We start from the raw sequence: 14,028 nt of genomic DNA, 5'->3' as shown, positions 1-14,028 counted from the left end.
GGTACCTTTGTTCTTTCAGCATGTGGTTCGGTTGCATGGCATTCCTGAGAATATTGTTTCTGACAGAGGTTCCCAGTTTGTTTCAAGGTTTTGGCGAGCCTTTTGTGGTAGGATGGGCATTGACCTATCCTTTTCCTCGGCTTTCCATCCTCAGACTAATGGCCAGACCGAACGAACCAATCAGACCATGGAAACATATCTGAGATGTTTTGTTTCTGCAGACCAGGATGATTGGGTGTCCTTTTTGCCGTTGGCTGAGTTCGCCCTTAATAATCGGGCAAGCTCGGCTACCTTGGTTTCTCCATTTTTTTGCAATTCTGGGTTCCATCCTCATTTCTCTTCAGGACAGGTTGAGTCTTCGGACTGTCCTGGTGTGGATTCTGTGGTGGATAGGTTGCAGCAGATCTGGACTCAGGTAGTGGACAATTTGATCTTGTCCCAGGAGAAAGCTCAACTTTTCGCTAATCGCAGACGCCGTGTGGGTCCCCGACTTCGTGTTGGGGATCTGGTTTGGTTATCTTCTCGTCATATTCCTATGAAGGTTTCCTCTCCTAAATTTAAACCTCGTTTTATTGGTCCGTATAGGATTTCTGAGGTTCTCAATCCTGTGTCTTTTCGTTTGACCCTCCCAGACTCCTTTTCCATACATAATGTATTCCATAGGTCGTTGTTGCGGAGATACGTGGCACCTATGGTTCCATCTGTTGCGCCTCCTGCCCCGATTTTGGTGGAGGGGGAATTGGAGTATATTGTGGAGAAGATTTTGGATTCTCGTGTTTCTAGACGGAAACTCCAGTATCTGGTTAAATGGAAGGGTTATGCTCAGGAAGATAATTCCTGGGTTTTTGCCTCTGATGTTCATGCTTCCGATCTTGTTCGTGCCTTTCATGCGGCTCATCCTGGTCGGCCTGGGGGCTCTGGTGAGGGTTCGGTGACCCCTCCTCAAGGGGGGGGTACTGTTGTGAATTCTGTGGCTGAATTCACTCCTGTGGTCACAAGTGGTACTGCAGCTTCTGAGCTTCCTCCCTCAGGTGTTCTGGTGAGCTCGTTAACTGCTTCATTACTTAACTCCGCCTGATGCTGCTATCCTTGCTCCTTGTCAATGTTTCAGTGTTGGATCTGAGCTTCTCCTGATTGTTCCTGTGACCTGCTGCTCTGTATAGCTAAGTGCTTTTTGCTTTTTTGTTGCTTTTTTTCTGTCCAGCTTGTCTTTTGTTTTGCTGGAAGCTCTGAGACGCAAAGGGTGTACCGCCGTGCCGTTAGTTCGGCACGGTGGGTTTTTTTTGCCCCCTTTGCGTGGTTTTGTTTTAGGGTTTTTTGTAGACTGCAAAGTTCGCTTTACTGTCCTCGCTCTATCTAGAATATCGGGCCTCACTTTGCTGAATCTATTTCATCCCTACGTTTTGTCTTTTCATCTTACTCACAGTCATTATATGTGGGGGGCTGCCTTTTCCTTTGGGGAATTTCTCTGGGGCAAGTCAGGCCTATTTTTCTATCTTCAGGCTAGCTAGTTTCTTAGGCTGTGCCGAGTTGCCTAGGTAGTTGTTAGGCGCAATCCACAGCCGCTTTTAGTTGTGTTTAGGATAGGATCAGGTGTGCAGTCTACAGAGTTTCCACGTCTCAGAGCTCGTTCTTGTATTTTTGGGTATTTGTCAGATCACTGTGTGCGCTCTGATCGCTATACACACTGTGTTTCTGGATTGCCTTCATAACACCTGTCATTAGCAAACATATCAGAGGAGGAGTGGGTGCGAACACCTACAGCCAACTGTTTCCTAGACCGTGGGCTAGGCAGAACTGTCCCGAAATTGATGTCCCCTGTGGACCCTGCATCCACCACATTCACCCAGTGTGCCGTGATGGACACGTAACGTCCCTGGCCATGCCTACTGGTCCATGCATCTGTTGTCAGGTGCACCTTTGTACTCACAGATTGCCTGAGTGCATGGACAATGCGCTCTTTAACATGCTGGTGGAGGGCTGGGATGGCATTTCTCGAAAAGAAGTGTCGACTGGGTAGCTCGTAGCGTGGTACAGCGTAGTCCATCAGGGCTTTGAAAGCTTCACTTTCAACTAACCGGTAGGGCATCATCTCTAACGAGATTAGTCTAGCTATGTGGGCGTTCAAACCCTGTGTACGCGGATGCGAGGATAAGTACTTCCTTTTTCTAACCAGAGTCTCATGTAGGGTGAGCTGGACTGGAGAGCTGGAGATCGTGGAACTAGCGGGTGTGCCGGTGGACATGGCAGACTGAGAGACGGTTGGAGACGGTAATGTTTCCGCCGGTGCCCTAGATGCAGTGTTTCCTACTACGAAACTGGTGATTCCCTGACCCTGACTGCTTTGGCCTGGCAAAGAAACCTGCACAGATACTGCAGGTGGTGCGGAAAATGGTGGCCTTAGAGTGACGGCATGGATGTAGCGTTGCTGACTAGCTTCATTGGCCGAGGGTGCTACAACCTTAAGGGACGTTTGGTGGTTAGTCCAGGTTTGCAAATGCATGGTGGTTAAATGTCTATGCATGCAACTTGTATTGAGACTTTTCAGATTCTGACCTCTGCTTAAGGTAGTTGAACATTTTTGACAGATGACTTTGCGCTGATCAATTGGATGTTGTTTAAAAAAATGCCAGACTGCACTCTTTCGAGCCTCGGATCCCTTTTCAGGCATTGCAGACTGAGCTTTAACCGGATGGCCACGCTGTCCTCCAACAGGTTTTGGCTTTGCCACGCGTTTTGTCCCATCTACGGGCCCGGCAGATGGAACCTGTTGCGATGTTGATGCCTGCTGCGGCCCCTCCTCCTCCGCTTCAGAACTACTGCCGCCTGCACCCTGTTCCCCAAATGGCTGCCAATCGGGGTCAACAACTGGGTCATCTATAACCTCCTCTTCTAGCTCGTGCGCAACTTCGTCTGTGTCACCGGGTAAGTCGGTGGTAGAGCGTTCGTGACGGGGCAACATAGTCTTATCAGGGTCTGATTCTGGATCAGTACCCTGCGAGGGCAATGTTGTGGTCTGAGTCAAAGGACCAGCATAGTATTCGGGCTGTGGCTGTGCATCAGTGCACTCCATGTCAGATTCAACTTGTAATGGGCATGGCCTGTTAACTGCTTCACTTTCTAAGCCAGGGACGGTATGTGTAAAGAGCTCCATGGAGTAACCCGTTGTGTCGCCTGCTGCATCCTTCTCTGTTGTTGTTTTTGCTGAAGAGGACAAGGAAGCGACTTGTCCCTGACCGTGAACATCCACTAACGACGCGCTGCTTTTACATTTACCAGTTTCAAAAGAGGAGGCAAAAGAGCTAGAGGCTGAGTCAGCAAGGTAAGCCAAAACTTGCTCTTGCTGCTCCGGCTTTAAAAGCGGTTTTCCTACTCCCAGAAAAGGGAGCGTTCGAGGCCTTCTGTAGCCAGACGACGAACCTGGCTCCACAGCTCCAGACTTAGGTGCAATATTTTTTTTCCCACGACCACATGATGCTCCTCTACCACTACCATCATTACCAGCTGACAATGAACGCCCACGGCCACGACCTCTTCCACCAGACTTCCTCATTGTTTTAAAAACTTAACCAAAGTAACGGTATTTGTTGCTGTCAAACAACTTACACGGTAAGCTATAACTTCAGTATGATTTAGATATCCCTTTACAGGTGTGTGAGACCGCAAGGAAAATCAGGCACAATGTTACACACTCTGTTTACGGTGGCACCAAATGAGAGAGATGCCACACACGCAGGACTGTCACTCAAGCACAAATGTCAATATTGATCTCCCACTGATTTTTTTTTATTTTTTCAGGGAGAATTTAGAAACCAAATAAAAAAAAAATAGGCTTTCTATGGCCCACTATTTGAGAGAGAGAGATGGCACACCCAGGAGTCAAGACTGGCACACAAGCAGAAAGGCCAATATTAATCTCCCACTGATTTTTTTTATTTTTTCAGGAAGAATTTAGAAACCAAATAAAAAAAATATATATAGGCTTTCTATGGCCCACTATTTGAGAGAGAGATGGCACACCCAGGAGTCAAGACTGGCACACAAGCAGAAAGGGCAATATTAATCTCCCACTGATTTTTTTTTATTTTTTCAGGGAGAATTTAGAAACCAAATGAAAAAAAAATAGGCTTTCTATGGTCCACTATTTGAGAGAGAGAGATGGCACACCCAGGAGTCAAGACTGGCACACAAGCAGAAAGATCAATATTAATCTCCCACTGATTTTTTTTTATTTTTTCAGGGAGAATTTAGAAACCAAATAAAAAAAAATAGGCTTTCTATGGCCCACTATTTGAGAGAGAGAGATGGCACACCCAGGAGTCAAGACTGGCACACAAGCAAGAAAGATCAATATTAATCTCCCACTGATTTTTTTTTTTTTTCAGGGCGAATTTAGAAACCAAATAAAAAAAAAATAGGCTTTCTATGGCCCACTATTTGAGAGACAGAGTGTTAGGAGTCGAGTTTCCTCTGCTGCACAGGGGGAATCTCGATCCGTCTCCGCTGCGGTGTCCCATTCTCCTCCAGCCGCAGTGGAGTCTGCTCAGCAGGGACGTCGCTCCCAGTGTCTTGCTCGCTCTCACTCTGTACAGAGAGTTACTGCTGCTTCTTCAGCTACTGCCATTAAAGTCAGTGCTGGTCAGCGGCGAGCGGACTTCCCTGGGACTAAGTCCTTGTTTGCGCACACTGAGCATGCCCAGAGCAAGATCTCCCGTTGGAGATCGAGGGTCATGTGCTCTGGCTCTGCAGCGCATTCCATTGGTCCTCTTGGCAGGACCTGGAAGGGCAAAGTTTCTGTGGCCACTTCCTGTCCTGCAATTATATAAACTGCGCATGACCGCACGGCCATGCGCTAGTGTACAATTGAATACGTGTGTTTGTTGTGAGTGCAAGTCGTTCATTAAATACCCCTACCCTATTGTATGACTGTTCGCGTATGGAGTATGGCTGCTATCTAGCGCCCGACAAATCACTCAACGTGTCACACACGTATCAGCGTCTATTGCTGTGACTGCCAGTGCGGCGCCACGCGCCAGTAGTGCGCTTCCTGACCCACGTCTGGGTGCTTAGTGGTGCCTGCCAGCATGGCACAGTTCGCAATTCGGTGCTCTAATTATAAGAGTTGCCTAACACCCTGTTGCGGTGTTGTGTCAGCAAGTGGTCTAATCGGACTTCAATCCTAGTTGGGGTTAAGTTCGCTGACTGCTTGCTCGCCTTCTATGTGCGGTACCGCGATCCTGTGACGCAACAGGATCGCTTCCTTCACGTTGGGTGAAGTTTAACCCACGCGAGTATACTTATGAGTACCGCCATATAGTCCGTCATTACTCAGCAGCAGGTTCCATCTCTGCACGGTGGACCCCGGGCTACGAACGCACCGTACACTATCAGTCTTATTATTTGGTGCGTTCCGCTAGCCCTAACACAGAGATGGCACACCCAGGAGTCAGGAATGGCACACAAGCAGAAAGGCCAATATTAATCTCCCACTGATTTTTTTTTATTTTTTCAGGGAGACTTTAGAAACCAAATTAAAAAAAAATGATTTTTTCAGGGAGAATTTAGAAACCAAATTAAAAAAAATGATTTTGTCAGGGAGAATTTAGAAACCAAATAAAAAATAAAAAAAATAGGCTTTCTATGGCCCACTATTTGAGAGACAGAGATGGCACACCCAGGAGTCAGGAATGGCACACAAGCAGAAAGGCCAATATTAATCTCCCACTGATTTTTTTTTATTTTTTCAGGAAGACTTTAGAAACCAAATAAAAAAAATGATTTCTTCAGGGAGAATTTAGAAACCAAATTAAAAAAAATGATTTTTTTCAGGGAGAATTTAGAAACCAAATAAAAAAAAATAGGCTTTCTATGGCCCACTATTTGACAGAGAGAGATGGCACACCCAGGAGTCAAGACTGGCACACAAGCAGAAAGGCCAATATTAATCTCCCACTGATTTTTTTTTATTTTTTCAGGGAGAATTTAGAAACCAAATAAAAAAAAAATAGGCTTTCTATGGCCCAATATTTAAGAGAGAGAGAGATGGCACACCCAGGAATCAAGACTGGCACACAAGCAGAAAGGCCAATAATAATCTCCCACTGATTTTTTTTTATTTTTTCAGGGAGACTTTAGAAACCAAATTAAAAAAAATGATTTCTTCAGGGAGAATTTAGAAACCAAATTTAAAAAAAATGTTTTTTTCAGGGAGAATTTAGAAACCAAATATAAAAACAAAAATAGGCTTTCTATGGCCCACTATTTGAGAGAGAGAGATGGCACACCCAGGAGTGAAGACTGGCACACAAGCAGAAAGGCCAATATTAATCTCCCACTGATTTTTTTTTATTTTTTCAGGGAGACTTTAGAAACCAAATAAAAAAAATGATTTTTTCAGGGAGAATTTAGAAACCAAATAAAAAAAAATGTTTTTTTCAGGGAGAATTTAGAAACCAAATAAAAAAAAATATAGCCTTTCTATGGCCCACTATTTGAGAGACAGAGATGGCACACCCAGGAGTCAGGAATGGCACACAAGCAGAAAGGCCAATATTAATCTCCCACTGATTTTTTTTTATTTTTTCAGGGAGACTTTAGAAACCAAATAAAAAAAATGATTTCTTCAGGGAGAATTTAGAAACCAAATTAAAAAAATGATTTTTTCAGGGAGAATTTAGAAACCAAATAAAAAAAAAAAATAGGCTTTCTATGGCCCACTATTTGAGAGAGAGAGATGGCACACCCAGGAGTCAAGACTGGCACACAAGCAGAAAGGCCAATATTAATCTCCCACTGATTTTTTTTTTTTTTCTTCAGGGCGAATTTAGAAACCAAATAAAAAAAAATAGGCTTTCTATGGCCCACTATTTGAGAGACAGAGTGTTAGGAGTCGAGTTTCCTCTGCTGCACATGGGGAATCTCGATCCGTCTCCGCTGCGGTCTCCCATTCTCCTCCAGCCGCAGTGGAGTCTGCTCAGCAGGAACGTCGCTCCCAGTGTCTTGCTCGCTCTCACTCTGTACAGAGAGTTACTGCTGCTTCTTCAGCTACTGCCATTAAAGTCAGTGCTGGTCAGCGGCGAGCGGACTTCCCTGGGACTAAGTCCTTGTTTGCGCACACTGAGCATGCACAGAGCAAGATCTCCCGTTGGAGATCGAGGGTCATGTGCTCTGGCTCTGCAGCGCATTCCACTGGTCCTCTTGGCAGGCCCTGGAAGGGCAAAGTTTCTGTGGCCACTTCCTGTCCTGCAATTATATAAACTGCGCATGACCGCACGGCCATGCGCTAGTGTACAATTGAATACGTGTGTTTGTTGTGAGTGCAAGTCGTTCATTAAATACCCCTACCCTATTGTATGACTGTTCGCGTATGGAGTATGGCTGCTATCTAGCGCCCGACAAATCACTCAACGTGTCACACACGTATCAGCGTCTATTGCTGTGACTGCCAGTGCGGCGCCACGCGCCAGTAGTGCGCTTCCTGACCCACGTCTGGGTGCTTAGTGGTGCCTGCCAGCATGGCACAGTTCGCACTTCGGTGCTCTAATTATAAGAGTTGCCTAACACCCTGTTGCGGTGTTGTGTCAGCAAGTGGTCTAATCGGACTTCAATCCTAGTTGGGGTTAAGTTCGCTGACTGCTTGCTCGCCTTCTATGTGCGGTACCGCGATCCTGTGACGCAACAGGATCGCTTCCTTCACGTTGGGTGAAGTTTAACCCACGCGAGTATACTTATGAGTACCGCCATATAGTCCGTCATTACTCAGCAGCAGGTTCCATCTCTGCACGGTGGACCCCGGGCTACGAACGCACCGTACACTATCAGTCTTATTATTTGGTGCGTTCCGCTAGCCCTAACACAGAGATGGCACACCCAGGAGTCAGGAATGGCACACAAGCAGAAAGGCCAATATTAATCTCCCACTGATTTTTTTTTATTTTTTCAGGGAGACTTTAGAAACCAAATTAAAAAAAAATGATTTTTTCAGGGAGAATTTAGAAACCAAATAAAAAAAAATGATTTTGTCAGGGAGAATTTAGAAACCAAATAAAAAATAAAAAAAATAGGCTTTCTATGGCCCACTATTTGAGAGACAGAGATGGCACACCCAGGAGTCAGGAATGGCACACAAGCAGAAAGGCCAATATTAATCTCCCACTGATTTTTTTTTATTTTTTCAGGAAGACTTTAGAAACCAAATTAAAAAAATGATTTCTTCAGGGAGAATTTAGAAACCAAATAAAAAAAAATGATTTTTTCAGGGAGACTTTAGAAATCAAATTAAAAAAAAATAGGCTTTCTATGGCCCACTATTTGACAGAGAGAGATGGCACACCCAGGAGTCAAGACTGGCACACAAGCAGAAAGGCCAATATTAATCTCCCACTGATTTTTTTTTATTTTTTCAGGGAGAATTTAGAAACCAAATAAAAAAAAAATAGGCTTTCTATGGCCCAATATTTGAGAGAGAGAGAGAGATGGCACACCCAGGAGTCAAGACTGGCACACAAGCAGAAAGGCCAATAATAATCTCCCACTGATTTTTTTTTATTTTTTCAGGGAGACTTTAGAAACCAAATTAAAAAAAATGATTTCTTCAGGGAGAATTTAGAAACCAAATTAAAAAAAAATGTTTTTTTCAGGGAGAATTTAGAAACCAAATAAAAAAAAATGTTTTTTTCAGGGAGAATTTAGAAACCAAATAAAAAAAAATAATGCCTTTCTATGGCCCACTATTTGAGAGACAGAGATGGCACACCCAGGAGTCAGGAATGGCACACAAGCAGAAAGGCCAATATTAATCTCCCACTGATTTTTTTTTATTTTTTCAGGGAGACTTTAGAAACCAAATAAAAAAAATGATTTCTTCAGGGAGAATTTAGAAACCAAATTAAAAAAATGATTTTTTCAGGGAGAATTTAGAAACCAAATAAAAAAAAAAAATAGGCTTTCTATGGCCCACTATTTGAGAGAGAGAGATGGCACACCCAGGAGTCAAGACTGGCACACAAGCAGAAAGGCCAATATTAATCTCCCACTGATTTTTTTTTTTTTTTCAGGGCGAATTTAGAAACCAAATAAAAAAAAAAAGGCTTTCTATGGCCCACTATTTGAGAGACAGAGTGTTAGGAGTCGAGTTTCCTCTGCTGCACAGGGGGAATCTCGATCCGTCTCCACTGCGGTCTCCCATTCTCCTCCAGCCGCAGTGGAGTCTGCTCAGCAAAGACGTCGTTCCCAGTGTCTTGCTCGCTCTCACTCTGTACAGAGAGTTACTGCTGTTTCTTCAGCTACTGCCATTAAAGTCAGTGCTGGTCAGCGGCGAGCGGACTTCCCTGGGACTAAGTCCTTGTTTGCGCACACTGAGTATGCCCAGAGCAAGATCTCCCATTGGAGATCGAGGGTCATGTGCTCTGGCTCTGCAGCGCATTCCATTGGTCCTCTTGGCAGGCCCTGGAAGGGCAAAGTTTCTGTGGCCACTTCCTGTCCTGCAATTATATAAACTGCGCATGACCGCACGGCCATGCGCTAGTGTACAATTGAATACGTGTGTTTGTTGTGAGTGCAAGTCGTTCATTAAATACCCCTACCCTATTGTATGACTGTTCGCGTATGGAGTATGGCTGCTATCTAGCGCCCGACAAATCACTCAACGTGTCCCACACGTATCAGCGTCTATTGCTGTGACTGCCAGTGCGGCGCCACGCGCCAGTAGTGCGCTTCCTGACCCACGTCTGGGTGCTTAGTGGTGCCTGCCAGCATGGCACAGTTCGCACTTCGGTGCTCTAATTATAAGAGTTGCCTAACACCCTGTTGCGCTGTTGTGTCAGCAAGTGGTCTAATCGGACTTCAATCCTAGTTGGGGTTAAGTTCGCTGACTGCTTGCTCGCCTTCTATGTGCGGTACCGCGATCCTGTGACGCAACAGGATCGCTTCCTTCACGTTGGGTGAAGTTTAACCCACGCGAGTATACTTATGAGTACCGCCATATAGTCCGTCATTACTCAGCAGCAGGTTCCATCTCTGCACGGTGGACCCCGGGCTATGAACGCACCGTACACTATCAGTCTTATTATTTGGTGCGTTCCGCTAGCCCTAACACAGAGATGGCACACCCAGGAGTCAAGAATGGCACACAAGCAGAAAGGCCAATATTAATCTCCCACTGATTTTTTTTTATTTTTTCAGGGAGACTTTAGAAACCAAATTTAAAAAAAATGATTTTTTCAGGGAGAATTTAGAAACCAAATAAAAAAATGATTTTGTCAGGGAGAATTTAGAAACCAAATAAAAAATAAAAAAAATAGGCTTTCTATGGCCCACTATTTGAGAGACAGAGATGGCACACCCAGGAGTCAGGAATGGCACACAAGCAGAAAGGCCAATATTAATCTCCCACTGATTTTTTTTTATTTTTTCAGGAAGACTTTAGAAACCAAATAAAAAAAATGATTTCTTCAGGGAGAATTTAGAAACCAAATTAAAAAAAATGATTTTTTCAGGGAGAATTTAGAAACCAAATTAAAAAAAATAGGCTTTCTATGGCCCACTATTTGACAGAGAGAGATGGCACACCCAGGAGTCAAGACTGGCACACAAGCAGAAAAGCCAATATTAATCTCCCACTGATTTTTTTTAATTTTTTCAGGGAGAATTTAGAAACCAAATTAAAAAAAATGATTTTTTCAGGGAGAATTTAGAAACCAAATAAAAAATAAAAAAATAGGCTTTCTGTGGCCCACTATTTGAGAGACAGAGATGGCACACCCAGGAGTCAGGAATGGCACACAAGCAGAAAGGCCAATATTAATCTCCCACTGATTTTTTTTTATTTTTTCAGGAAGACTTTAGAAACCAAATTAAAATAATGATTTCTTCAGGGAGAATTTAGAAACCAAATTAAAAAAAATGATTTTTTCTGGGTGAATTTAGAAACCAAATAAAAAAAAAATAGGCTTTCTATGGCCCACTATTTGACAGAGAGAGATGGCACACCCAGGAGTCAAGACTGGCACACAAGCAGAAAGGCCAATATTAATCTCCCACTGATTTTTTTTTATTTTTTCAGGGAGAATTTAGAAACCAAATAAAAAAAAAATAGGCTTTCTATGGCCCAATATTTGAGAGAGAGTGTTAGGGGTCGAGTTCCCGCTTCTGCACAGGGGGAATCTCGAGCCACTTCCGCTGCGGTCTCCCATTCTTGTCCAGCCGCAGTGGAGCCTGCTCAGCAAGGACGTCGGTCCCAGCGTCTTGCTCATTCTCACTCTGTTCTGAGAGTTAGTGCTGCTTCTCCAGTCTCTGCCTTTAAAGTCAGTGCTGGTCAGCAGCGAGCGGACTTCTCTGGGACTAAGTCCTTGTCTGCATGTACTGAGCATGCCCAGCGTAAGGTCTCCCGTTGGAGATCGAGGGTCATGTGCTCAGTCTCTGCAGCACATTCCATTGGTCCTCTTGGCAGGTCCTAGAAGGGCAAAAGTGCTGTGGCCACTTCCTGTGCTGCTGCTATATAAACTGCGCATGACCGCACGGCCATGTGCTAGTATTGTCTTACAATTGCTTATGTGTGTATGTTGTGAGTGCAAGTCGTCCTTGGAAACCCCTACCCTATTGAATGTCTGTTCGCGGAAGGTGTATGGCTGCTACCTAGCTCCCGACTTAGCCTACAGCACTAACACACATCACAGCGTCCTGTAGCTGTGCCTGCCAGTACGGCGCCGTGCGCCTGCCTTGCGCTTTCCATACCCGAGTCTGGGTGGTTAGTGGCGTCCGTTAGTGCGGCATCGCTCGCACTCTTGTGCACATAGATTGCTTAAGGTTCTCTATACACCCAGTTGCGGTGTTACGCCAGCAAGGGTCTAATCGGGCTCCAATCCCTTCTGGGGTTAAGTCCGCTGACCACTTGCTCGCGCACTAGTGCGGTACTGCGGTCCTGTGAATTAACAGGATCGCTTTCTTCACGCTGGGTGAGGTTTAACCCACGCGTGTATACCGCCATATTGTCTGCTAATTGCTAGCAGCAGGTTCTCACCTGCACGGTGGACCCCGGACTGCGAACGCACCTTTATCATCTGTCTTGGTGCGTTCCTCCAGTCCTAACATAATACTAGCGCCAGGGTCTGGCTAGTAAAATGGCGGACGATCAGCGTTTACAGCGGTACATCCAGCAGCTGGAGGGAAGGTTGGCGGCTTTTGAGCGTTCAACCTCAGCTGTGGATGTTACTGCTGTCGCTGTTCAGGCTGCAAGTGTGGCTGCAGCTACCTTGTCCACTGCCGCTCCTGTACCGACGCTATCTCGCCTCTCGCTACCAGAGAAATTTTCTGGTGACAGTAAGTCCTGTAGGGGTTTCGTGAGTCAGTGCTCAATACATCTCGAGCTTCTGGCCTCTCGTTTCCCTACAGAGCGGGCTAAGGTGGGCTTTATAATTTCCTTATTGTCGGACAGGGCGTTGCAGTGGGCTACGCCGCTGTGGGAGCGTGGCGATCATGTGGTGCAGAGTGCTCCGTTATTCCTGAGCACTCTGAAACAGGTCTTTCTAGGACCTCGTGTCACCCATGACACGGCGCTCCAACTATTGGCACTGACTCAGGGCTCGTCCTTGGTCAGCCTTTTTGCCGTCCATTTCCGCACTCTGGCATCTGAGCTGGAGTGGTCGGATAAAGCCCTTATCCCTATATTTTGGAGGGGGCTGGCTGACCACGTTAAGGACGCTCTGGCCACTAGGGAGATTCCCGCCACACTGGAGGAGTTAATAGCAGTATCTACTCGCATTGACCTCCGTTTTCACGAGCGGAGGTTAGAGCGAGTCCAGTGTAGGCAGAGGTTTCGGCTGGCTCCCACCTTCGCCAAACCTTTGGAATCTCCAGTTCAGGCTCCTGAGTTCCAGGAACCTAAGGTGGTGTCACGAGCGGGATCTAAGTCCCAGACTGCTCGTGCACTCCAGGGTTGCCAGGTTTGCCAACAGTCAGGACATCTTGCCACCAGATGTCATCAGCGGTCGAGGAAACGTCAGCGTCTAGTGGTAGTAGGTGGAGGTGCACTAGACACTGCGACAATTGCCTCCAAATTGTCCTTTAAGGGGACAATTACCTTTGGCTCATCCTCCCACTCGGTAGACCTCTGCGTGGATTCTGGGGCGGAGGGCAATTTTATGTCTTCTGCCTTCGCCCAACGTCACGCAATACCCCTGGTTATGCTATCCCAACCAGTAACGGTACGAGTGGTGAATGGGTCGACACTCCCCGCACAGATAACACATCAGACCATCCCTGTTACTCTGTCCCTGTCGCCATCCCATCAGGAGATTATTTCTCTGCTCGTCATTCCTGAGGGTATTGATGAGGTCCTGTTGGGGATACCTTGGCTACGGTACCACTCTCCTCACATCGAGTGGTCCTCAGGCAGAATTCTGGGATGGGGTGAATCATGTGGGGGTAGGTATCACCGAGAGTGCGTTCAGGTTGCTACTACTGAGGTACCCGCAGATCTATCCTCTCTCCCCAAGCAATATTGGTCTTATGCAGACGTGTTCTCCAAAAAGGCGGCGGAGACCCTTCCGCCCCATCGCCCCTATGACTGTCCTATCGATCTCTTGCCTGGTGCTGAGCCTCCCCGGGGTCGAGTCTATCCATTATCTCTCCCGGAAACGGAGGCAATGTCTCAGTACATACAAGAGAATCTGGCAAGAGGGTTCATTAGGAAGTCAGTGTCACCTGCTGGGGCAGGGTTCTCCTTCGTGCAGAAGAAGAATGGAGAACTACGTCCATGCATAGACTACAGGGGTCTTAATGCTATCACAGTTAAGAACAAGTACCCTTTGCCGTTGATTTCTGAGCTTTTCGATAGGCTTCGGGGAGCTAGAGTGTTTACGAAACTAGATCTGCGGGGTGCTTACAACCTGATTCGCATCCGTGAGGGGGACGAGTGGAAAGCGGCATTTAACACCAGAGATGGGCACTATGAGTATCTGGTGATGCCCTTCGGGCTCTGTAATGCAGCTGCCGTTTTTCAAGACTTTGTCAATGACATCTTCCGGGATA

This window comes from Ranitomeya imitator, chromosome 4 (assembly GCF_032444005.1).
Source record: "Ranitomeya imitator isolate aRanImi1 chromosome 4, aRanImi1.pri, whole genome shotgun sequence".
NCBI lineage: Eukaryota > Metazoa > Chordata > Amphibia > Anura > Dendrobatidae > Ranitomeya > Ranitomeya imitator.
This window is presented reverse-complemented; position numbering follows the sequence as displayed.